Here is a 23,738-nt window from a genome sequence, read left to right on the forward strand (position 1 = left end):
GAGCCACTGGTTTGAATACAATTGGCTAATTCGCAATGGAATCTAAACCTTCCTGGGTCAGCAAAGCTTTATACTTCCAGCCCACCTCTGAAATATCCAGTGATGTGGGAATCATTTGGCTGGATTCAGCCGGTGTTTATCGATTTAGGTTTAGATTGAATTCCTCACCCTCAACAAAGAGTAGGCCTCAAGGTGACCATAGGCAAGCAAATTGTCTATCTATTAATTTTGTATTGAATTCTGGTACATACAGTTTGTGTACTATTAAAAATGGTGGACTTTAAAAACAACGGTTTGCCAGATACTACGCGACCCTATACGCCCCGAGGGAGCATCTTCCCCCTTTAGACATTGACAAATTCCTTGCAGATCTCCCACCACAGGCGCTGTCGGACGATGCGATGGACCAACTAGACTTGCCGCTATCAGCGGAGGAGCTGGACACAGCTCTAGGAGAACTCAACACGGGGAAAGCTCCGGGACCGAATGGGTTCCCGAGCGAGTTCTTTAAGAAATTCCACCTTCAATTGGGACCACATTATAGGCGAGCCCTCGAGGCGGCGAGGGAGCAGGGGCTCCTGCCAGTAGATTGGAGACATGCCGAGATTGAGGTGTTCTGCAAGCCCGGCAGGCCACCGGACAGGCATGACTCATACCGTCCGATCTCTTTATTGAACACCGAGGCGAAGATACTGGCCAAGGCCCTAGCGAACCGGCTCCTCCCATACATCACAGAGCTAGTACACCCAGATTAGGCGGGGTTTATGCCCCGTAGGGCAACACGCCACAACATTAGGCGGGCACATGTGGCGGTGGCGGCGGTCGGTGGCGCCGGAGCCCAGGCTGCACTGCTCTTGGCGGACGGGGATAGAGCTTTTGACTCCCTCAGCTGGACCTACCTGTTCGCCCTACTCTCGCAGCTCAACCTTGGACCGCGCTTCCTGTTGTATGTGAAGCTCCTATACACAAACCTGATGGCCTCGGTGAGGGTAGCTGGCGCCGCGTCAGTGGCCTTCCCCATTGGGAGGGGCACTCGGCAGGGGCGCCCCCTCTCGCCTTACCTCTTCGCGCTTGCCATGGAGCCGTTGGCGGCGTGGGTCAGAATGGACGCTCAAATATGTGGCATAGAGTGGGAGGCGGGCCATCGCATAGAATCGCCCTCTATGCGGACGACGTCCTGTTCTTCCTCACGGATGTAAACAGGTCAGGGCCTAGAGTCCTAGAAGTTATGAGAATCTTCGGGGAAGTTTCAGGACTGTTTTTAAACCAGTGGAAATCCACTATCTGGACGCTGGGAGATCGATTACAGCTGGGCCAATGGGCGTCGCCGCTGCAGATAGCTGTTGGAGGCCTTAAATATCTAGGGGTGTTTCTGACGGCTTCGCCTGCTGTTTCCTGGGAATAGAACATTGTGCCGGTGTGGGACCGGGTACAGTCCGAAATGAAGTCCTGGGCCCGTATGCCCCTCAATCTGTATGGCAGGTCGGCAATCTTTAAAATGGTTGCCCTCCCGAGACTCCTATACCAGTTACAGAATCACCCATTCCCGATTTCCCCGCATTGGTTCCGGCAAGTGAACTCGGCTTTGGCCAGTTCTTATTAATTAATTAATTAATTAATTGTGTGCTTATATTATTAATTGTGTGCTTATATAGCGCAGGAATCACTCCCGAAGGGGTACCTCCGCGCTTCGACCGCTGCGAAACCCTTCCTGGCTTCCCTGAGAGATGGTCCCTTAATGGGTATCTCCAGGGTGAGACCAGGCATCCCCGGCGGTCTGGTGGGGCCGTTAGTGAAGATGAGGCAAGCTAGTGCCCAGAGTTGCCGAGTGTGATCGCTGATCAGAGTGGGCACCGAGGCGAGAGAATTATCGAGTCCGCTGACCCTGGTCCAGAAACCTGCCGCGCCGAGAATCGAACCCTGGTCCCGGGCCGTCCTCTGCTCTCGGGTCTGCCGCCTCTAACCAGTGAGCCACACTACTTCACTACCCCTCCACATTCCGGGGTGACTTTAACCCCTCAGACAATGCAAAGAAACAAGACACAACACAGTGCACACCCAATGTGGTAAAGCACATCAGTCAACCAACACACTTCAAAAGTTAAAGCCTCTACCTCATAATCTCAAAAACACCAACAATCCAATGCAAACTACCCATACTTCTAGAAAGCACCGAACCGCTTGCTATCGCTACTATCCTGCTCAGCTTCAGGTTCAACAAACTGAAGTCAACCAAAAAGAGAACACCAAACCATCAGATCCTTCTAAGAAGTCTCCAACAACAACCAAAATGTTGGACTGATCTCTCAGCCTAGCAACTCCATGTCCGATGTCAACACCCTTCTAAACTACTTCAATGCTTTTCTAAAAAAAACACATGAACACCTATACCCCAACTAAAACATGCAACATTAAGCCAAATCCCTTCAGCACCCTGGTACTCGAAAGCCCTTGCCAATAACAAAGGCTATGTTGTCAGTCAAGAAAGAAAATGGAAGAAATATAGAACCGTCCATGACCTCATGTTACTGAAGTCCCTCCAAGCAACACACAGACAACTCATCACATCAGCCAAAGCAAGGTCCTATCCAAATGCCTTTAATTAAGCAGCTAACAGAAGAAGAGTCCTTTTCTAAACAATCAGGCAGTGCTTCAACCCCTGCTTTATCCTTCTGTCCCATTTTCCAAGGTCAAGCGGAATGCCATCATCCTCTTCTTTAGTGCAAAAACACAGAAGAAGATCTTACAGCATACTGACAAAACCAAGCCCACTTCTGTTTTTAGACACACCCCTTCTTGTAGCATCCTGAAAAAGCCACCTTTCAAACAATAACTCTCGTAGATCTCACTCAAATACTCTACCTCCTCTAAAGACTTCTTACGCTGGTCTTTCATCAAAGGACTCTCAGGAGAAGCTGTCGCACCCCTACTCACTCTTATCAACACTTCCCTCACTCAAGGCGTTTTTCGAAAAGCTCTAAGGCAGGCCACATCATTATAGTCTTAAAGAAACCTACACTAGAGCCCCTACTGGGATGCCACTTGTTGGACCTGGCCCTTTTGGCAGGTTCACCCCAAAACATTTTGCTTATTCCTAGCCTGTTTCTGGAACCTGGCGTTGGTGATTTTAGGCCTCTGCGCACTTTTTCACTGTAGTACAGTGTAAAATGCGTGAGCTCCCTGTGTATGTGTGGTGAGTGACCTGCCCTCCCATAGGAATGCATGGGGAATATGTGTGACCATGGTAGTTCCTGATGTGTGGGGCGTGCAGGGTCGAATTTGGTATGTGCGAACTCGTGAGTTTGAATGCAGCGTAATGATATATGCGGCATGATTGTGTCTAGTGTGGAAGTGCCACTTCTAGAAGTTGGCATATTTGTGTAATTTGTGCCTGGCGTGTGATTGGCTGAAGCTGGCTGGTGAGCCTGGCTCCAAGAGTCTGGGAGGGTCTGCCCCGGTGGTGAATGGAGTGATTAGCATGCTGATGTGAGGGGAGGGGTGCCCCTGGGCCTGAATAGGGCTGGACTTTCCCCACACAATGCTGGCTCCACCCCTGTGGTGCGTCTGATGTCCCCAGCCTGGCCAGTGAAAGGAGTTCCCTATAACCAGTTGTAGCTGGTTCTCACACTGACTGCACCCTGCTAGACAAAGGATTTCTCTGTATAAAAAGGGGCTGTGTCCCCTTACAAAATGTTCTTGTTTCTGACTTGAATCCTGCCAGGGGCGTGCTGCTGCTTGGGCCCAGGGGAAGGTTTGCCTCCCTGGGCCCTGCCCAGCCCCTGGATTACTGATGGACTGGGGGACTTGCTTTGCTAGGAGTACCTGCTCTCTTTTCCTTGCCCCAGGACCTTGTGGTGTCTTCTTGGCACCCTGAAAGGGCTTCCTCCTTTGTTTCAGGACCCCTGGTTGCCTTGGCGCCTGGGAGAGCGCTATATTTTAGCTGGACTGTGTGTTTCCTGAGCGCTTTATTTGTATTTCTAGCGCTGAGAGCGCTGCATTTGCCCCAGCGCCTGGAATCGCTTTATTCTCTTGCCCTAGCGCCTGGAAGCGCATATTTTAAATATGGCCCAAGCGGGGGCCCACCCCGCGTTTCGCTGCCGCTGCCCGAGCCGCGTTGGAAGCTCTCCGCGGCCCGCCTGGTTGTGGGCGGGGCCAGCGGGACGGAAGCGGGAGGAAGAGCGTGGCTGGAAGAGGCCGGTGTTTGTTGTGGCGCACGGCTCCCATGCTCGAGGGAGAGCCCCGAGATTGAGGCCAGGGAGACAAAGCGCCGGGCTCCCGTAAGGACCGGGAAGCCACGCAGGTTCTGCAGACCGCCGCTGGACTTGCCCGGGTCTCGAGGACCGAGCCGGTGAGTTTGGGCTGGGCTGGGGACCGTGCTGCAATTCCCCCCGCTCCTCGTGGAGCAGGGTACTTGTTCAGCGCCGAGGAGGGTGCTGAGTCAGGGCGGCCCCGGATGGCAGTGGGACGCTCCCCTGTGTTTACAGAGCCCGTGGCTCCCACGTTGGGGGCCAGTATTATTCCTAGAGCCCCGTGTGGTTGATGCTTCCCAGTGCAAGGGTGGCCCCGGATGGCAGTGGGCCGCCCCACCGTTTCCCAGTGCCTCAGTGGCTCCCACGTGGGCACCAGTGTCAGAAGGCCCCCAGTGGGGGTCCCGAGGGCCAGGAGGGCCGTGTTCCGCCCCAGTAGTTTTTAGAGCCCGGAGAGGCTCCTGGGCAGTTGTTTTCTGAGTCCCCAGAGGGGGGACACCAACGATCTAGGGGGCATGTGTGTTCTAGAGCCAGAGGGCTCCATCGTCCTGCACAGTTGATGTCAGAGCATGTGTGGCTCCAACCCATGGCGCAGTCTTTGTCAAGAGTGAGAGCCCTGTCGTAGTTCTTGATTTCCAGCTGCCCAGCAATTAGTGGGCAGCTGCACCGTTTAGGCGCCAAGAGAGAGAGAGTCCCTGGGGAGGGACGGAGATGGCACAGTGGTGCCAGGCCTTCTACAGCTGCGCAGCACTTAGTGCCAGCTGCAACGTTTAGGCCCTTGTGATTGTTCTACAGCTGCCCAGCAATTAGTAGATTTACAAAAGGGGGTGGTGATGAACAGAGTGTCTGAATTGAGCAGACCACTCTTACCCAGTCCAAAGATCAGGGCTTGATCCATCACCGTTATTTATCTCACTGCCCCATCCCAGCTCAGAACCTGGCTATATGCAAATCAGTCTGTCCCTGGCCCAGTGCATCATGGGAACAGGGCAGACTAAACTACCAAGCCAATTCTTTACCAGAAAGGAGACAAGCTACCGGGGACCGGTTTCTGGCATTTCAGCCTCTTCGGCCCGGCTTGCTTGAATCCTGATGGAGCAGTGAGAAAGGGACTCATGTCTGAGTATACCCTGCCACACCTATAGTGGCCAAAATCGATTTACAAAAGGGGGTGGTGATGAACAGAGTGTCTGAATTGAGCAGACCACTCTTACCCAGTCCAAAGATCAGGGCTTGATCCATCACCGTTATTTATCTCACTGCCCCATCCCAGCTCAGAACCTGGCTATATGCAAATCAGTCTGTCCCTGGCCCAGTGCATCATGGGAACAGGGCAGACTAAACTACCAAGCCAATTCTTTACCAGAAAGGAGACAAGCTACCGGGGACCGGTTTCTGGCATTTCAGCCTCTTCGGCCCGGCTTGCTTGAATCCTGATGGAGCAGTGAGAAAGGGACTCATGTCTGAGTATACCCTGCCACACCTATAGTGGCCAAAATCGATTTACAAAAGGGGGTGGTGATGAACAGAGTGTCTGAATTGAGCAGACCACTCTTACCCAGTCCAAAGATCAGGGCTTGATCCATCACCGTTATTTATCTCACTGCCCCATCCCAGCTCAGAACCTGGCTATATGCAAATCAGTCTGTCCCTGGCCCAGTGCATCATGGGAACAGGGCAGACTAAACTACCAAGCCAATTCTTTACCAGAAAGGAGACAAGCTACCGGGGACCGGTTTCTGGCATTTCAGCCTCTTCGGCCCGGCTTGCTTGAATCCTGATGGAGCAGTGAGAAAGGGACTCATGTCTGAGTATACCCTGCCACACCTATAGTGGCCAAAATCGATTTACAAAAGGGGGTGGTGATGAACAGAGTGTCTGAATTGAGCAGACCACTCTTACCCAGTCCAAAGATCAGGGCTTGATCCATCACCGTTATTTATCTCACTGCCCCATCCCAGCTCAGAACCTGGCTATATGCAAATCAGTCTGTCCCTGGCCCAGTGCATCATGGGAACAGGGCAGACTAAACTACCAAGCCAATTCTTTACCAGAAAGGAGACAAGCTACCGGGGACCGGTTTCTGGCATTTCAGCCTCTTCGGCCCGGCTTGCTTGAATCCTGATGGAGCAGTGAGAAAGGGACTCATGTCTGAGTATACCCTGCCACACCTATAGTGGCCAAAATCGATTTACAAAAGGGGGGTGGTGATGAACAGAGTGTCTGAATTGAGCAGACCACTCTTACCCAGTCCAAAGATCAGGGCTTGATCCATCACCGTTATTTATCTCACTGCCCCATCCCAGCTCAGAACCTGGCTATATGCAAATCAGTCTGTCCCTGGCCCAGTGCATCATGGGAACAGGGCAGACTAAACTACCAAGCCAATTCTTTACCAGAAAGGAGACAAGCTACCGCAATTAGTAGGCAGCTGAAACGTTTAGGTTTGCGCCGGAGGCGCACCCCTGACTGGCGCTGCATTGGCAGCGCGCCCTGACATTCTGGACACAGAGCTTTTTGAGTCCCCTTGTTGGATGGCCAGTTGGCCAGGGGGCTGGTATGTGAATTCTGCGCAATGTGATTTTGCTATGTTTATGATAGTAATTGCCTAAGGTGATGTTTGCGCTATGTGATTATGAGGTTATTTTACCTATGTAGGTTTATGCTAGTGAGAGTTTATTTCACTATGTGAGTTACGTCCCTAAATGTGAGTTAAGCTTAGGGGGAAGAGTCTAAGGTGTTTAGACTAGTGAGAAATTGCCTACTGTAGTTTTTACTGGTTAGGCCCAAATGTGAGTTATGCGTAATGTGCTATGCCATTATGCCTGTGACACCTCTGAATGTGAATGAAGCATCCCAGCGCTGTAAGACCGGAGGACGTTAAAAGACACTATTGAAACAAGAATGTCTTTAGTCGCTTCCTGAAAGCCAGATGATTAGATTCATGCCTGATGTTGTCTGGGAGTTTATTCCATCCTTTGGCTGCTTGGACAGAAAGCAGGCAGCCGCCCATCCAGGCCAGCTTCACCCTAGGTACCACCAACAGATTTAGTTGGTTGGATCTAAGAGATCTCACCGATTGATGGCGACGAAACAGGGGATCAAGAATGGACGGGCCAGCATTATGGATGGACTTATGCGCCAAACACAAGGTCTTGAACACAATCCTTTCATGAATTGGTAGCCAAAGAATCAACCGAATTGAGGCCTTCGCCGAACATCGTTTGGGAATTTTCATGAGCAAGTGGGCTGCACAGTTCTGCACAGATTGCAGAATTTTTATGGTAGCTGCTGGTGCCCCCATATAGACGGCATTTGCATAGTCCAGTCGTGAAAGAATCAACGACTGGACCAGTACACGTCTGGCTTCAAATGGAAGAAGATCTAAGACTTTTTTAAGGACTCTCATCAATCCATAACAGGTCGCGGCCACCTTCTTGGCCTGGTATTGGAAGCCTAAGGAGGAGTCCAACCAGACCCCCAAGCTTTTTATTTTAGTCTTAGGCACCGGAGGAGGTCCCAGAGAATGCGGCCACCAGGGGTCCAAATTGATTGGGACTTTGTAGCCCAAAAGCATAATGTCCGTTTTGGCCCCATTTAGCTTTAAAAAAGACGAGGTCATCCATTCCAGGACTTTGGTGAGACACGGTGTCAGATTGTTGATCCCCTGATCTACAGCATCGTCCCTCACCAAAGAGACGACCAGCTGCGTGTCATCGGCGTAGGTGACAAGCTGAATTCCCCAGGGAAGCACCACCTCAGCCAAAGGTCTCATGTAAATGTTAAACAACGTGGGGCTGAGTGATGATCCCTGGGGAACGCCGTGACTCAATTGCAGCTGGCTCGATGACACCTCTTCCTCAAAAACGGAGAAGCATCTATCCGATAGAAAGGAATGGAGCCATTTAAGGGCCAATCCGGAAACCCCTGCAAGACGTAGCCGGTGCAGCAGAAGAGAGTGGTTCACAGTGTCGAAAGCTGCACTGAGGTCCAATAGGACCACCGCAGCGCAGCCTTCCGAATCCACAATACCCCTAGTAGCCTCCACCACCGCCACCAAAGCTGTCTCTGTTCCTTGCTTGGCTCTGAACCCAGTCTGGGTTGAATGTAATAAACCTGTAGACTCAACAAAGGAAGAGAGGGCCTGGTTCACGTGTTTTTCAGCTATTTTGCTGAGACTCAGGAGCAACGAAATAGGCCTGTAATTTGCCAGATCTTCAGGGTCCAGACGAGATTTTTTTAATAGGGCCCGGACCTTTGCCTTCTTCCAGTTGGGGGGGTACTACTCCTGAGGCCAGAGACCCGTTAATGACCTGCATTATCACCGGGCATACTGTCCCGGATACCTGTTTAAGAACCGCCGAATGTGTTTCATGCATCATGTGTTCTCCTGTGCTGCACCTCTGAATGTGTTTTAGATGCGTCATGTGCCTTGTTCCTTGTTCCTTACACCTCTGAATGTGTGTTTAGGCATCATGTGTTGTTGCGCTATTGAATTGTGTTATGGCACCTCTGAATGTTTTTATGCATCATGTGTCTTCCTTGTTCTTACACCTCTGAATGTGTTGGTTTATGCATCATGTGTCTTCCTTCCCTGCACCTCTGAATGTGTTTTTGATGCATCATGTGCCTTGTTCTTACACCGCTGAATGTATGGTTTATGCATCATGTGTTTTCCTTCCCTACACCTCTGAATGTTGTGATGTATCTTGTGTAATGTGTTCTTGCTTATACCCCTAATTGTATTGTGATACTTAGGTGGTTGTTCTTTCAAGTACAGGGGGTCCTAGTGAGGTCCTGGTTCCCTGTGTGACATTCTCCTAAGGTGGTTAGGGTTGCGTAGGTGGTACTTACCTGTTTACAGTGGTTACTGGTTGTGATCTATAATTGTTATATTGTGCTATACTTATTCTAAGTTCTAGAAGTGGTATTTCTACTAAGTGCTGATTCTGCCCATGTGGCACTGTCCTGTAAATAATCCCTTGTGAATATTGCCCGTGCCATTTGTCACAATGTATATTGCGTGATTACTATCTGATGTGTTTTGACAATACAAAAGTTATTTTTATATAACCTTGTATGGAGTTCCTTTTGTGGTGTGCCTAGGATGCTGTTGCTGTTGTGTGCATGCGCAAATGCTTTACACATTGCCTCCGGGATAAGCCTGTCTGCTCGTGCCAAGCTACCAAGGGGGTGAGCAGGGGTTATCTTGGCGTGTGACTTCCTTGCCCTGACTAAAATGGTGGTTTCTGCCTAGCTTTGACGTCAGCCTTAGCCAACCAGAAATAGACAATTCTAACATTGTTGGACAGCGGTGAGGATTAGGACTTGTGTTTGCGCAGTACCACAGCGACAACTGGCTACATTACAAAACTCTGCATTCTAGATAGTCACATGTTTGGGATTATTGTTTGTGATATTGTTTTTCCTCAAGAGTGTCATTTTCAGATGGTGTTCCTGCGCTTTTATGCTTAGCGGCAGATGAGAGAAAATGACAGAGCGGGACGCCAGTAGAGGGGGAGGTTCCCACGGATAAGGAATCCCTTGCTGGGTCCAGTGCCCAATCCCTGTTCCTGTCCCTGTGTGGGTAGATGGAAGAGAGGGAGTGTGGAGGAGAAATGGCTAGCTCGGGAGGGTGGTTATCCCCTGAGTGTAGTGTGTGTCTGGATTCCCCAGTATGGTAGGATCCAGTGGTGGCAGCTAAAATGTGCCCAGTGCGTGAAGTCCCATTCCCAGTTCCCAGAGTATGGTGCCTGGTGCTCAGTAAGAGGGGTACAGGTTGAGTGTCAGGGGCAGTGAGGAACTGTCTCACCAGTCTGGAGGGGGAGTGTGTGGATGAGTGGTGTGTTGAACTAGAGGAGTTGGTGTGAGTTTTTTTAATAAAAGGAGCTTGCACGGGAGGTGTACCTCTGGTGGTGTGCAGGAGGTCCTGCAGAGGCACTGGACGAGAAAATGGACGTCTGGCGGTGTGCTAGATGTCTTGCAGAGGCATTGGGAAGTGATTCTAAAAGTAATGGCTTGTGTATCTGATGATCCTGTTTAGGGGAAGAGGTTCATGTGTAACCCAGCTAGGTCCCATTAGGATGGTAGGGGTGTAGGGGCTCACGTCCTGTCTCAGTGAGGCGGAGTGAGTGTGGGACAGTGTGTCCTACGTTGGCCCAAAACCCTGTCTCAGGGCCTGGAGGGTTCCCTAAGGGAGCGCCAGGTCAGGGGCCTAGGCTGTACTTACAGGTCATTTGAGGAGGATCTTCCTGTGTCTAGAGGACGGGGAGTGTCTGTAACCAGAACTCCGGCGGTCCTGGTGTTGGGCAGTACCACTCCTAAGTGGAGGGTGCAGAAGTCCTGGTACGCTGGGCATTTGACCGTCTAGAGTGCTTGACCATTTGTGGGGCCTCTGGAGGTCGTTCCCCGAGGAGGGCGGAGGTCAGGTTCAGGTTCAGCCTGACCTGGAGGGAAGGGCATCTGTAATCAGTGTCCTGACTGGTTTTGGCTTCCAGGGGTACCGCTCCAATGTGGGACGGTGCAGAACTCTGGAAGGGGGTGCAGAGGGACGGTGTCCTTACCTCTGACCCCGGTGCAACCTGAGGGTTCAGATCCTAGGTTGGGAGATTAGCAGCCTGATTCATGAAGCAAAATTGCGCTCGCAATAGCTGCGAAAATGCTATTGCGAGCGCAATTTTCAAAATCGGTATTCACCACGAAAATTGCAAAATCGCAAACACAGAATAGCGAAATCGCTAAAAGATTCGCAGAATGGCGGCAGTAGACCATTAGCGAATCGGAATTTGCGATAAACCACGGATTCTGCGAATAAAATAGCGATTTCGCAATACAATCGCAATCGGTAATCATGAAAAATCGCAAATAGCGAAAAAAAACAAAATCGCTGTTTGCGAGGCGCAATTTAAGGACAACCCAAAGCAGGTGGTAACCATCAAAGCCATTGTAAAAAAAAATTGGAAAATCCGTTGCCCAATCAGTAACAGGTGCAGGCCTGACCAAACACACTTAAGGAGATGCAGCATCAGCATAAGGAGTCTCAGAATGCCAGGACTCTACATGGTGGTCAGGCGGCGAAGGCTACAGCGAGCAACACGGAGGAGACGCAGAATCCAGGACAGGATATTCCGCCAGCGGGTCACCCTGCTGGGCCAAACCAGAGAGCAAATATACGCAAAGTACCGCCTGAATGGGCCAATGATCATCAAGCTAATTCAGGACCTTGACCCCCTGATGCAGCACCCAACAAGGCGGACCAATGCCGTGCCCACACATGTCCAGGTATTGTGTAGCCTGCACCTCCTGGCCTCCGGGAGCTTCCAGGGGATAGTTGCGGCTGCTGGGGGGATATCCCAGCCCACCATGTCCCGCTGCCTAGGGAGTTTCCTTGACGCAATGCTGAGCCAGCTACACCACCGCATCAAATTTCCCACCAGCCAACAGGATTTGGATGAGACCAAGCATCAATTCTACAATGTTGCACATTTCCAACATGTGATAGGATGCATTGACTGTACCCACATCCACATCTGCCCACCAGCTGCAACGGAGTACATGTACCGCAATCGCAAGTCCTACCACTCCCTCAACATCCAGATGGTCTGCAATGCTAAGACATACATCACGGACATAGTGGCACAGTACCCGGGGAGTACACATGACTCCTTTATATTCCGGCACTGCGGCCTCCACACACGACTGGCCAGGGGAGACTTTGGTGAAGGACACCTACTTGGTAAGTACACTTTGCCCCACAATGTTACACTGCGATGAAGTAGCTTCGCTGCACAGGCACTCACCCTCTGCTCCTCTCATTCAGGTGACAGTGGCTACGCCCTCTGTGAATACCTCCTCACCCCATACCTCAACCCTGCTACACCACAGCAACGGCGTTACAATGTAGCACACATACGCACAAGGAATTGCATTGAGAGGACATTTGGGCTACTGAAGAGCAGATTCCGCATACTGCACAAGACTGGTGGGGCCATGTACTACAGTCCTGATGTGTGCTGCCGCATTGTGGCTGTGTGTGCAATACTACACAACATTGCTACCAAGCGCCGGATACCTGTAGAGATCTCTGGCAGTGAGTCGGAAGGGGACGACCGGCCAACTGCACATGTGCATCATGCACGCGGGGAGAACCCAGCTGAAGGACACAGACGCCGCAATCACATCACAATGAACAGTTTCTAGTGCACCCACTCCCCTCACCCAACAAATCACAATTGCATGCCAATGGAAATAATGACAGGAGGCCGATGTATGATGCTAGAATAAATATTATTGGTGAAGGCACAATAATAATGTTATGTTTCTATTCTTTAAATGCAAGCAGTATTGCGCCATACGGCTCCAAACAAAACACAGGACATGCTTGTATCATCAGCATGTCCCAGCAAATGTACATGAAACTCTAGTGCGCCTTCGGCGCGCAGCACCCAATCGCCTCTCTGGCTCTTCCTCTGGGACGGCACGTGACCCTGCAGTGGGCCTGGTGCTGCGGCGTAACACGCCAACCTGTGAGGCAGACAGGCTGCTGACACTGGAGGTGCCCTTACTGGTGTCGTCCTCCCCGACATTGCCTGGCCCAGTAGGATGGAGTGCCGGTACGGCAGTGGTTTACCAAAACAACAAGCGGTCCTGAGCATTCAAGAATGAGAGAAAACAGTTGGTATTTATAGATCACAATGGAGTTCTATAAGGTTCAGTACTCCTAGACCAGCCGGCCAGGGAATGTTTAATAGTTCAATGAGTTTAAGATCTCCAGAGTACAGCAATTAACCCAAAAGTAAGGGTTAAATTGACCATAGAGTAATTCATACGTGTACAAACAATAATATTAAGGAAGTACACGTATGAATTACTCTATGGTTTGACCATAGAGTAATTCATACGTGTACTTCCTTAATATTATTGTTTGTATGAATGACTCCAGGATACACTGCTAATGTATAATTAATACCAGTGACCTGTAAGCTCACTCTGTTTGCCTGATAATTTTTCCTTCTCTTACCTTTACTCTCTCACTCTTTTCTCTTTGCATGGCACAGGATTGTGTCCCAATTTAACCCTTACTTTTGGGTTAATTGCTGTACTCTGGAGATCTTAAACTCATTGAACTATTAAACATTCCCTGGCCGGCTGTTCTAGGAATACTGAACCTTATAGAACTCCATTGTGATCTATAAATACCAACTGTTTTCTCTCATTCTTGAATGCTCAGGACCGCTTGTTGTTTTGGTAAATACTTGTCACCCATGGTCCCGAGCGATCTAATGGGTTCCCCTTGTCCTTTCTTGATGGTACGGCAGTGGTGACCTACTCCAACACTCGTGCCACATCCTCGCAGCATTGGACCATCTGCTGCTGCTGCGCCAGGGACCGTTGTGAGAGCTGGGAGGTGGCATTCCCAATTACATAGTTTGAGCGGGTGTAGGCTGACAGCCGCGTAAGTAGCTGCCGGTGGCGGCGGCGGGCGGTGTTGCGCTGCGATATGAGCGCAGCAGTGTTGGCCTCCATGGCTGTCGTCATGCACTCTATCCTGTCGGCCACATTTGCCACATTGCGGCCAATGTTGTGGAGCTGCAGTTGGATCGCCCCTTGCCGTCGTGCCTGCAGTTGGTGGATACGTAGCATCCGGCGCTCTATGCTCAGGCCTGGCACCACACAGCCATCCCCCTCCTGCCGCTGCATGCTGTGTTCTGCTGGCGAGCCCTGCCATGCCTGCTGTGCTGGCAGGCCACAGTGGGTGTGCGCACTGTCACCGCAGTAGCTGCACCAGATGTAGAGGGTCCAGCTGGTGGTGGAGTTGTGGTTGTCAAAGGTGCAGCGCCTGATGGTGCTGGCGCAGATGGTGTTGCCCTGGCTGCGGGGATAGGTGTTGTGCCTGATGGTGCCGGCGCAGATGGTGTTGCCCTGGCTGCGGGGATAGGTGCTGCGCCTGATGGTGCTGGCGCAGATGGTGTTGCCCTGGCTGCGGGGATAGGTGCTGCACCTGATGGTGCTGGCGCAGATGGTGTTGCCCTGGCAGCGGGGATAGGTGCAGCGCCTGATGGTGCAGGATGTGTCGCTGTTGGCACCTCCTCTGCATCCTCTGGTGCCTCGTCAATGAGCAGCCTGTTGCTGTTGCTGCTGTTGTCAGCGCCACCTGTGAGGGGAAGTGGACTTACATTAATTGCATGTATCTGTCACACGTGCAGTTGCTACATGCATGCTGGATGACATTCCCTGACTGGCTGTGGCATTGCGTACTTTGGGACATGTCTGGCTGCATTGGGGTTCTTGTACATTATGGGCAGACTACATGTCCCACAATGCTTTTGGGCATGACCTAATGTGCATGGATTGCATGACTTGGGATGATTATGGGAGGCTATAGGGTCATGGCCATTGTTAGGGGACAGGGTCGCAGTCGCATGCCACTTACCTTGGCTGTCTTGGGTGGGGCGGGATGAGTCCAGATTGATGACCCCTATGCACGCCTCTGGCTCAAGAGTGTCCTCCACGCGGTCCTCCAAGTGGGTGTTGGGAGGGACTGTAGGATGTCCGCCTCCAGTAGCCAGGGTCTCACCCAGCCTCTCAGCCACCCTCTCCTTGGCACGACCTCGGAGATCGTACCACCTCTTTTTCAGCTCCTCCAGCGACCTGTGTGCCACGCCCACAGAGTTGACTTTTGCGGCTATCCCAAGCCAGATTCGGCGTTTCTCCGCCTCAGGCACCCTCCTGGAGTCCTTTCCAAAACGTTTTGGGTGGTTATCAACCACTCCGTCAGTCAATCAGGTGCTCCAACTCCTGCTCAGAGAATTTGAGCTTCCGCTTCCGCCTGGTGTCGCTGGGCCCTGCTGCAGCATCCTCTGCCATTGCTGCAGTAACAAAAGTAAAGGATTTTCAAGTTTGGAGGTGTCCTGGAAGGAGCTCAGTGAGATGCAGCCTCAAGATCAGCCTCACTGTTCTGAATAGGGGTGGGAACTGGCTGCTTCCTGGTTGTGATGTCATCACTGTGCTCGAAATGCGACTTCCCATTTTTGCGATCTCGCGATTTTGCGAGATCGCATTTAGCGATTTCGCAATTACCGATATCGCAATTAGCGATATCGCAATTCCTACACGGATGTTGACGGAAATAGCAATTTATCTGCGATTTTAGAAAATCGCAAACGCTTTTTGCGGCCGCGTGCAAATCGCTTTATTTTCTCGCTAATTTTGATGGATGCCGATCTGCGATTTCTAAATTGCGATTCGCTGTAAATCGCAATTTAAAAATCGCAGAATTCGGATTTCATGAATCAGGCTGTAGGAAACTTCCAGGTCAAGAAGGAGACTGAGGGGGCTGCCCTTGCTGTGTAATCTGGGGCTCACCTGCAGTTTGTTGTTTCCACTAAGGTAGAAGAAAGGGGATTTTGCTGTGTGCTGTGTCCCCCCACCTGCTTGAAGAGGGACTGTGCTGTGTGCTTTGTATCTCCGATGTGAAATAGTTTCCAGATCCCAGGTGGTAGACCAGTTGATGGAGAGAGGTCCTGATCTGGTGGGAGGGATGTGTTCTGGTGGGTGCCTCCCTGGGAGGGTGTGGAACCCCAGAAGTAGAGGTAGGGTGGGGCATTCTTGCCCGTGACCTCTGGTCAGCCTGAGGGAGTGGTCCCTAGGTTGAAGAATCAGTGGTAGTTGTAGCTACACTGAGAGGGATAGAGTAGAATGGCTATTGTGTGCCAGTGGTTACTGCCCCCCACTCTGTGAAGTGGTTAGGACCTGTGACATTTGGATGGCCTAGGGCCTGGTCCTGGCCGAGGATGCCTAGAGAGTACCAGTGGGTTATCCTAGTTGTGCCAGAGAGCTCTTGTTGAGAGAAATACATGTGGGTTCAGAGTGGCGAAAAACCGGAGGGTGTTTCTGCCGTGCGGGCCCGTGTCCGTGTTTTGTCGCTCAAAGCAGGGAAGCCCATCAGTGGAGTGATTGGTCTACCCTGCGTTTTGGCTGGAAGGGGGTTGTGTTGGACCTGGCCCTTTTGGCAGCGTCACCCCAAAACTATTTGCTTTTTCCTAGCCTGTTTCTGGAACCTGGCGTTGGTGATTTTAGGCCTCTGCGCACTTTTTCACAGTGGTAGAGTGTAAAGTGCATGCGCTCTCTGTGTATGTGTGGTGAGTGACCTGCCCTCCCATAGGAATGCATGGGGAATATGTGTGACCATGGTAGTTCCTGATGTGTGGGGAGTGCAGGGTCGAGTTTGGTATGTGCGAACTCATGATATTGAATGCTGCGTAATGATATATGCGGCATGATTGTGTCTAGTGTGGAAGTGCCACTTCTAGAAGTTGGCATATTTGTGTAATTTGTGCTTGGCGTGTGATTGGCTGAAGCTGGCTGTTGAGCCTGGCTCCAAGAGTCTGGGAGGGTCTGCCCCGGTGGTGAATGGAGTGATTAGCATGCTGATGTGAGGGGAGGGGTGCACCTGGGCCTGAATAGGGCTGGGCTTTCCCCACACAATGCTGGCTCCACCCCCTGTGGTGCGTCTGATGTCCCCAGCCTGGCCAGTGAAAGGAGTTCTCTATAACCAGTTGTAGCTGGTTCTCACACTGCCTGCCCCCTGCTAGACAAAGGATTTCTCTGTATAAATAGGGGCTGTGTCCCCTTACGAAATGTTCTTGTTTCTGACTTGAATCCTGCCAGGGGCGTGCTGCTGCTTGGGCCCAGGGGAAGGCTTGCCTCCCTGGGCCCTGCCCAGCCCCTGGATTACTGATGAACTGGGGAACTTGCTTTGCTAGGAGTACCTGCTCCCTTTTCCTTGCCAAAGGACCTTGTGGTGTCTTCTTGGAACCTTGAAAGGGCTTCCCCCTTTGTTTCAGGACCACTGGTTGCCTTGGCGCCTGGGAGAGCACTTTATTTTAGCTGGACTGTGTGTTTCCTGAGCGTTTTATTTGTATTTCTAGCGCGGAGAGCGCTGCATTTGCCCCAGCGCCTGGAAGCGCTTTATTCTCTTGCCCTAGCGCCTGGAAGCGCTTATTTTAAATATGACCCAAGCGGGTGCCCACCCCGCGTTTCGCTGCCGCTGCACGAGCCACGTTGGAAGCTCTCCACGGCCCGCCTGGTTGTCGGCGGGGCCAGCGGGACGGAAGCGGGAGGAAGAGCATGGTCGGAAGAGGCCGGTGTTTGTTGTGGCGCGGGGCTCCCAAGCTCGAGGGAGAGCCCCGCGATTGCGTCCAGGGAGACAAAGCGCCGGGCTCCAATAGGGACCGGGAAGCCCCGCAGGTTCTGCAGACCGCCGCTGGACGTGCCCGGGTCTCGAGGACCGAGCCGGTGAGTTTGGGCTGGGCTGGGGACCGTGCAGCAATCCCCCCCCCTCCGCTCCTCGTGGAGCAGGGTACGTGTTCAGCGCCGAGGAGGGTGCTGAGTCAGGGCGGCCCCGGATGGCAGTGGGCCGCCCCCCTGTGTTTACAGAGCCCGTGGCTCCCACGTTGGGGGCCAGTATTATTCTTAGAGCCCTGTGTGGTCGATGCTACCCAGCGCAAGGGCGGTCCCGGATGGCATTGGGCCGCCCCACTGTTTCCCAGAGCCTCAGTGGCTCCGACGTGGGCACCAGTATCAGAAGGCCCCCAGTGGGGATCCCGAGGGCCAGTAGGCCCGTGTTCCGCCTCAGTAGTTTTTAGAGCCCTGAGAGGCTCCGGGCAGTTGTTTTCTGAGTCCCCAGAGGGGGAATACCAACAATCTAGGGGGCATTTGTGTTCTAGAGCCAGAGGGCTCTATCGTCCTGCACAGTTGATGTCAGAGCCTGTGTGGCTCCAACCCATGGCGCAGTTTTTGTCAAGAGGGCTAGTGAGAGCCCTGTTGCAGTTCTTGATTTCCAGCTGCTCAGCAATTAGTGGGCAGCTGCACCGTTTAAGCGCCAAGAGAGAGAGAGTCCCTGGGAGGGACGGAGATGGCACAGTGGTGCCAGGCCTTCTACAGCTGCGCAGCACTTAGTGCCAGCTGCAACGTTTAGGCCCTTGTGATTGTTCTACAGCTGCCCAGCAATTAGTGGGCAGCTGCAACGTTTAGGTTTGCGCCGGTGGCGCACCCCTGACTGACGCTGCATTGGCAGCGGGCCCTGACATTCTGGACACAGGGCTTTTTGAGTCCCCTTGTTGGATGGCCAGTTGGCCAGGGGACTGGTATGTGATTTCTGCGCAATTTGATTTTGCTATGTTTATGATAGTAATTGCCTAAGGTGATGTTTGCGCTATGTGATTATGAGGTTATTTTACCTATGTAGGTTTATGCTAGTGAGAGTTTATTTCACTATGTGAGTTACGCCACTAAATGTGAGTTATGCTTAGGGGGAGAGTCTAAGGTGTTTAGACTAGTGAGAAATTGCCTACTGTAGTTTTTACTGGTTAGGCCCAAATGTGAGTTATGCGTAATGTGCTATGCCATAATGCCTGTGACACCTCTGAATGTGTTTCATGCATCATGTGTTCTCCTGTGCTGCACCTCTGAATGTGTTTTAGATGCGTCATGTGCCTTGTTCCTTACACCTCTGAATGTGTGTTTAGGCATCATATGTTGTTGCGCTATTGAATTGTGTTCTGGCACCTCTGAATGTTTTTACGCATCATGTGTTAGGGTTGCGTAGGTGGTACTTACCTGTTACCAGTGGTTACTGGTTGTGATCTATAATTGTTATTTTGTGCTATACTTATTCTAAGTTCTAGAAGTGCTATTTCTACTAAGTGCTGATTCTGACAGTGGCCCATGTGGCCCTGTCCTGTAAATAATCCCTTGTGAATATTGCCCGTGCCAGTTGGCACAATGTATATTGTGTGATTACTATCTGATGTGTTTTGACAATACAAAAGTTATTTTTTTATAACCTTGTATGGAGTTCCTTTTGTGGTGTGCCTAGGATGTTGTTGCTGTTGTGTGCGTGCGCAAATGCTTTACACATTGCCTCCGGGATAAGCCTGTCTGCTCGTTCCAAGCGGGTGAGCAGGGGTTATCTTGGCGTGTGACTCCCTTGCCCTGACTAGAATAGTGGTTTCTGCCTAGCTTTGGCGTCAGCCTTAGCCAACCAGAAATAGCCAGTTCTAACACCACTCACCTACCATTCACTAGCAAGATCACTGAAAAAGCAGTCAACTCCAAGATCACATCAACTCCAAACATCTCCTGCACAGTCAGCACTCTGGCTGCAGATCACGTTGCAGCACGGAGAGAGCTACCTTACACGTAATAGATGATAACCTCCTGTTCACAGATGATGACGTGCCCTTTCTCCTTATATTACTGGACCTCTAAGCTGTCCTTGACACCATTGACCATCCCACCCCTATCAAAATCCTGAAGTCATGAATGGTATTCACTCGCAATGTCCTTCAGTGGTTATCCTACCTTGCCAACCAACACTTTTTCATTCACATGGGCACCTCCAGGTCCCAGACAATTCCTATCACCTTTGGAGTCCAGGCTTCTGTACTGTTACAGACATCTTCAACCTGTACGCGGAGCGTACTGAGCTCCATAAAGAGGATAACAGCATCAAAGTTCACAAATACACTGATGATATACAACACTGTGTGAAAGTACTCAGACCAGCACTTACCTGAAACTTAACCCAACTAAGACAGAATTTCTGTTATTTGGCAAGAACAACATGCAAGAAAATGTATAAACTTAGATCACTGAAGTAAACTTTGATGGCTTCAAACCACAAATTCCACTAAATGCCAAGTAACTTGGATCCACCCTGGACTGCAATCTAAACTGCGAGAAACATATTGCCAAGAAAACAAAGACAGTCTAGAACCTTCTCTCTTTACTGAAGGAAATTCTACCAATCTTCCTACAAGGTGTCTGCCAAACTGCTTTTCAAGCCATCATACTCTCACATCTAGATGGTGGAAACACCCTGCTCCATTGCCTCCAAGACCTCACATTGCCCCCGCCCCATAAGTGCATTGTACATGCCATGCCACATCTCATCCGGGACCTGAAGAAATATGGGCAACCACATTACCCCGTTTTAATGGAACTCCATTTGCTTCCATTGCCAGGCCACACAATATTCAAAACCAGCTGCATCATTAACAAAAGCCATTGCGACCTGTTCACTCACTCCCCATCCCCTGCCGTTTACTTTATACTTTGCCTTCAGCCCTGCCTTTGTCTAGGTTGGTGCTACATAAGTACCACATCCATACATCCATACATTAGAATATTACTAATGTCAATATTTTCTTAACATTTCTGCTGATCATGGCAAGTCATATCGCTATTGTTATATATTCTTTGGATCAAAGACATAGGAATGGAGGCCTTGCAAGAGAAAAATAAATATTTGAACAAATCTACCAGTCATAGCCCTTGTATTCCTTTGCCTCGCCACTATCTCACGTCAATTAATTTATGGATGTGCCAAATTGATTGGCACTTTCCATGGGTGAGAGCAGGAAGCATGTGTCCTGGTAGCCACACATAAATTGCATACCAACCTGAAACCAGAATGAGAGTAGTAAACCCAACCCATGTATTTACACACAATAATAATGCTATTCTTAATAATTCATAATCCACAAAATATTTAAGAACCGCTAGTGACTATTTTAAAAGTATGACTTATTGTAAGGTTAATGCTGGAGTTTCTTGCATGATCTGAATGACTTCTCAGGGCCTTGTAACATAGACATGCATTTACTCCGACAATTGAGAACTGCTCATGGGCGATTTTTAGACTAGCTTCACATAAAAGGAATGAAGAAGAACAATGCCTATTAAAAGGTATAAACGTAATCTTATACTTTGGATTGGGTTAAATATAAGAATACGTGCCCCATACATCAACAAAGAAGAAGGGATCAATTATCTTGTCCTGAGGACGTCACTGGACTCTGCAGAACGTTCAACATTCCCGCCTAAGTGTTCACTTGTCTGTTTCCAAGACTGAGCAACTGACTTTGCATTTGTTACTTGAATCAAACGTTACCGTGGGCAGAGGCCTGGGATTCATCCATGAATAGAGCACTTACTCACCAATCAAATCCTTGACATGTGCAGAAGATTTCTGATTAACAAAAAACTGTAACCTAGCAACCTGTTCTGCAGCATCCACTCATTTGAATTTATATTGCTCCAGTGGGAGAGCATTTACATTGCGTTCCTTCACTATGTTCCAATGCAAGGGGATCTGCAGCAGATATGGAGGAGGCAGCTAGGAGTTTGTGACTCTGCTAACTTTGTGGACGATTCGGGTGAGTCCGCCCCCACTAGCTGGTGGATGTTCTTGAGAACTGAAAACAGGTGCCATGTTAACAATAGCCCCTTATAAAAGTATCTGGTGCCTGAGACTACTTGGTATTCAACAAAACAATGTGCCAGTAATGTGTGTTGGTTTCAGAAATTGCACAAAACAATGAATAAAACAGTTGTTCTGTAAAGACCACGGATTCAATCTGCATAAATCTTAGAATTGGATTATTTTATTTTTAGTAAATGTTTCAAAAAGAGTTTTTGGGAATATTCGAGCAAAATAGAAAAACTGTCTATTTACAGGTTATATCCTTATATTAGAAAGGGAATATGTACAAGACATTCAAAAGAGAAAGAATTGAAGTTTCTTTTTAGAAAAATAAACATAAAAAGTCATTTATCCCATCCGCAAATTCAATCATTCCGTGTTACTTTCATACACATACCACAGTCAATCACACAAAATTACAAAACAGAGAAAATAGAACAAAGTAAAGACGAAGAAGAAAAAGGGGGGGAGAGTACCTCACCTAGAACATTTTTTATCTATATTTTTTAATGTGGTGGGGTACTATCAGGTAGCTATTTTACATGGGATCGTGTAAATAACAAAACAATGGCCATCCGACTTAATTTTATATTCAACATTTATATTCAAACACCAATGAATAACAGAGTGGCCTAAAAGAAAGGGTACTACTTGGTAAGCACCTTAAGGTGGCCCTGGCCGATATTGTTCAGATTTTTCTTATCTATTCCATTCTGTTTAAAAAAAACCTCCCCCAACTGAGCAAATACCGTGATGACATCAAAAGGTATGCACCAAAATAGCCAGAAGAGGCTGGTTTGACTTGGTTGTTCTGTCACCAGCTACTAATCAAGGAGACAGATCTACAAGATGTCTAGAAAATGGAAGCCAATTTGCTACCTTCAATGAGGGTGTGAATCAAACTTCCCTTTCATCATGCAAAAGGCCAAGGAACCAAACCAGTTTGTACGATAAGCCACGCACTTTTTTACTTTAGTTAATGGATATTCAGTGACCCTTTGGGCTGTAGAGGCAGTGACATGACTTCCCCGCCCCTCCGGCCCAACCATGTAGCATGCATTCAATGTGGTATCAATGTACTCTGCTTTATAAAATGTGCCTTGCTGTCGACAAGAGTTTAGCAGATAATGCCATCAAATGCTGGCTCTAAGTTAATTAACCGGCACTCAGGGATCTTGGGCAAGCAACCACAGCTGAAGGGACTAGAGAGGAAGACTGCCACAACGGGTGCCACCACACTGCACCCAGAATAAATAAAGATGTGCACAGAAAACAACAGAAGGGATGGTTTCAAAGATGATGCTCTTTGAGTGCTAAACCTTGGGAAAGGGACGCAGAATGCATTGCTAGGGTTCTGAAACAGCCACTGATTTGCAAAAACATTCAGAGGAGAAGATGTCCAGTAGGGTGTACAGTTGGGAACTACCTCCGTGGTTTTTGTATACCCTATCATACTGATGCTCCTAAGAGTTCAATGTATGAAATACCTTTAAGAATCCCCTTAGTTCAACCTTGCCAGAGGTCTTTCAAACTTGGGGACTGAAAATGCCATAAAGCAACATGCGTGGGCAATTCACGTCTCCAGACTCAAGGAGCGATAAAAACGGTTAGACGGATTGATGAGAAGGCATAGTTTCTGATGGTAGAGCTGTTTGGGAATTCAGTTCTCGATGCACTGCTGACTTGCAGGTGTTACAAAACAATCCTTTACACCGTTACTCACAGATGAGCATGCAACGTGAAGGTCTAAGCGTCATCTGTTCCCACAGTGTCATTGCTAGCGTATCTTCTGCTCTTCTTTTCTTTATAACACCCTTTCCAGTGGATTTAGCCGTGGGTGTTGTGGTTATGAAATAAGAAGTTACCCTGAGTGTAGTGTAAATCATGCAGCGGTGCCACAAGAGTCTCTAAATAGGAAGGTGTTCTTTGCCTTCTCGCATGTAGTAGAGACCTGATTTCAGAAGGGAGCAGCAAAGATGAAGTCTGAACTTACATGAGGAGGACATCTCACTTTTCTGTCTGTGTATATCCTACATCCAAAAACTGGCATTATTAGGGAAAGGCTAGGTAGAACCGGCCACGCCTAGGTATTGGAGTGTATTTGTGATTTATTTCAATGGGCTACTGGTCTATTCACTACCTCTTCCCGCGGCTCACCAGCATTTCCTCTTAGAGATTCCCACTAGGGGAATATCTTCCTACAAACTGGCATGCTTAACAACATA

At 49.7% G+C, this 23,738-nt stretch overlaps 1 protein-coding gene across 3 annotated transcripts in view; it reads right to left on the reverse strand.

The window, feature by feature from the left end:
* The window catches only part of B4GALT3 (beta-1,4-galactosyltransferase 3), a 397,975-nt gene that overhangs the window by 69,022 nt on the left and 305,215 nt on the right, over nt 1-23,738 (reverse strand). The window lies entirely within an intron of this gene.

This window comes from Lissotriton vulgaris, chromosome 12 (assembly GCF_964263255.1).
Source record: "Lissotriton vulgaris chromosome 12, aLisVul1.2, whole genome shotgun sequence".
Lineage (NCBI taxonomy): Eukaryota > Metazoa > Chordata > Amphibia > Caudata > Salamandridae > Lissotriton > Lissotriton vulgaris.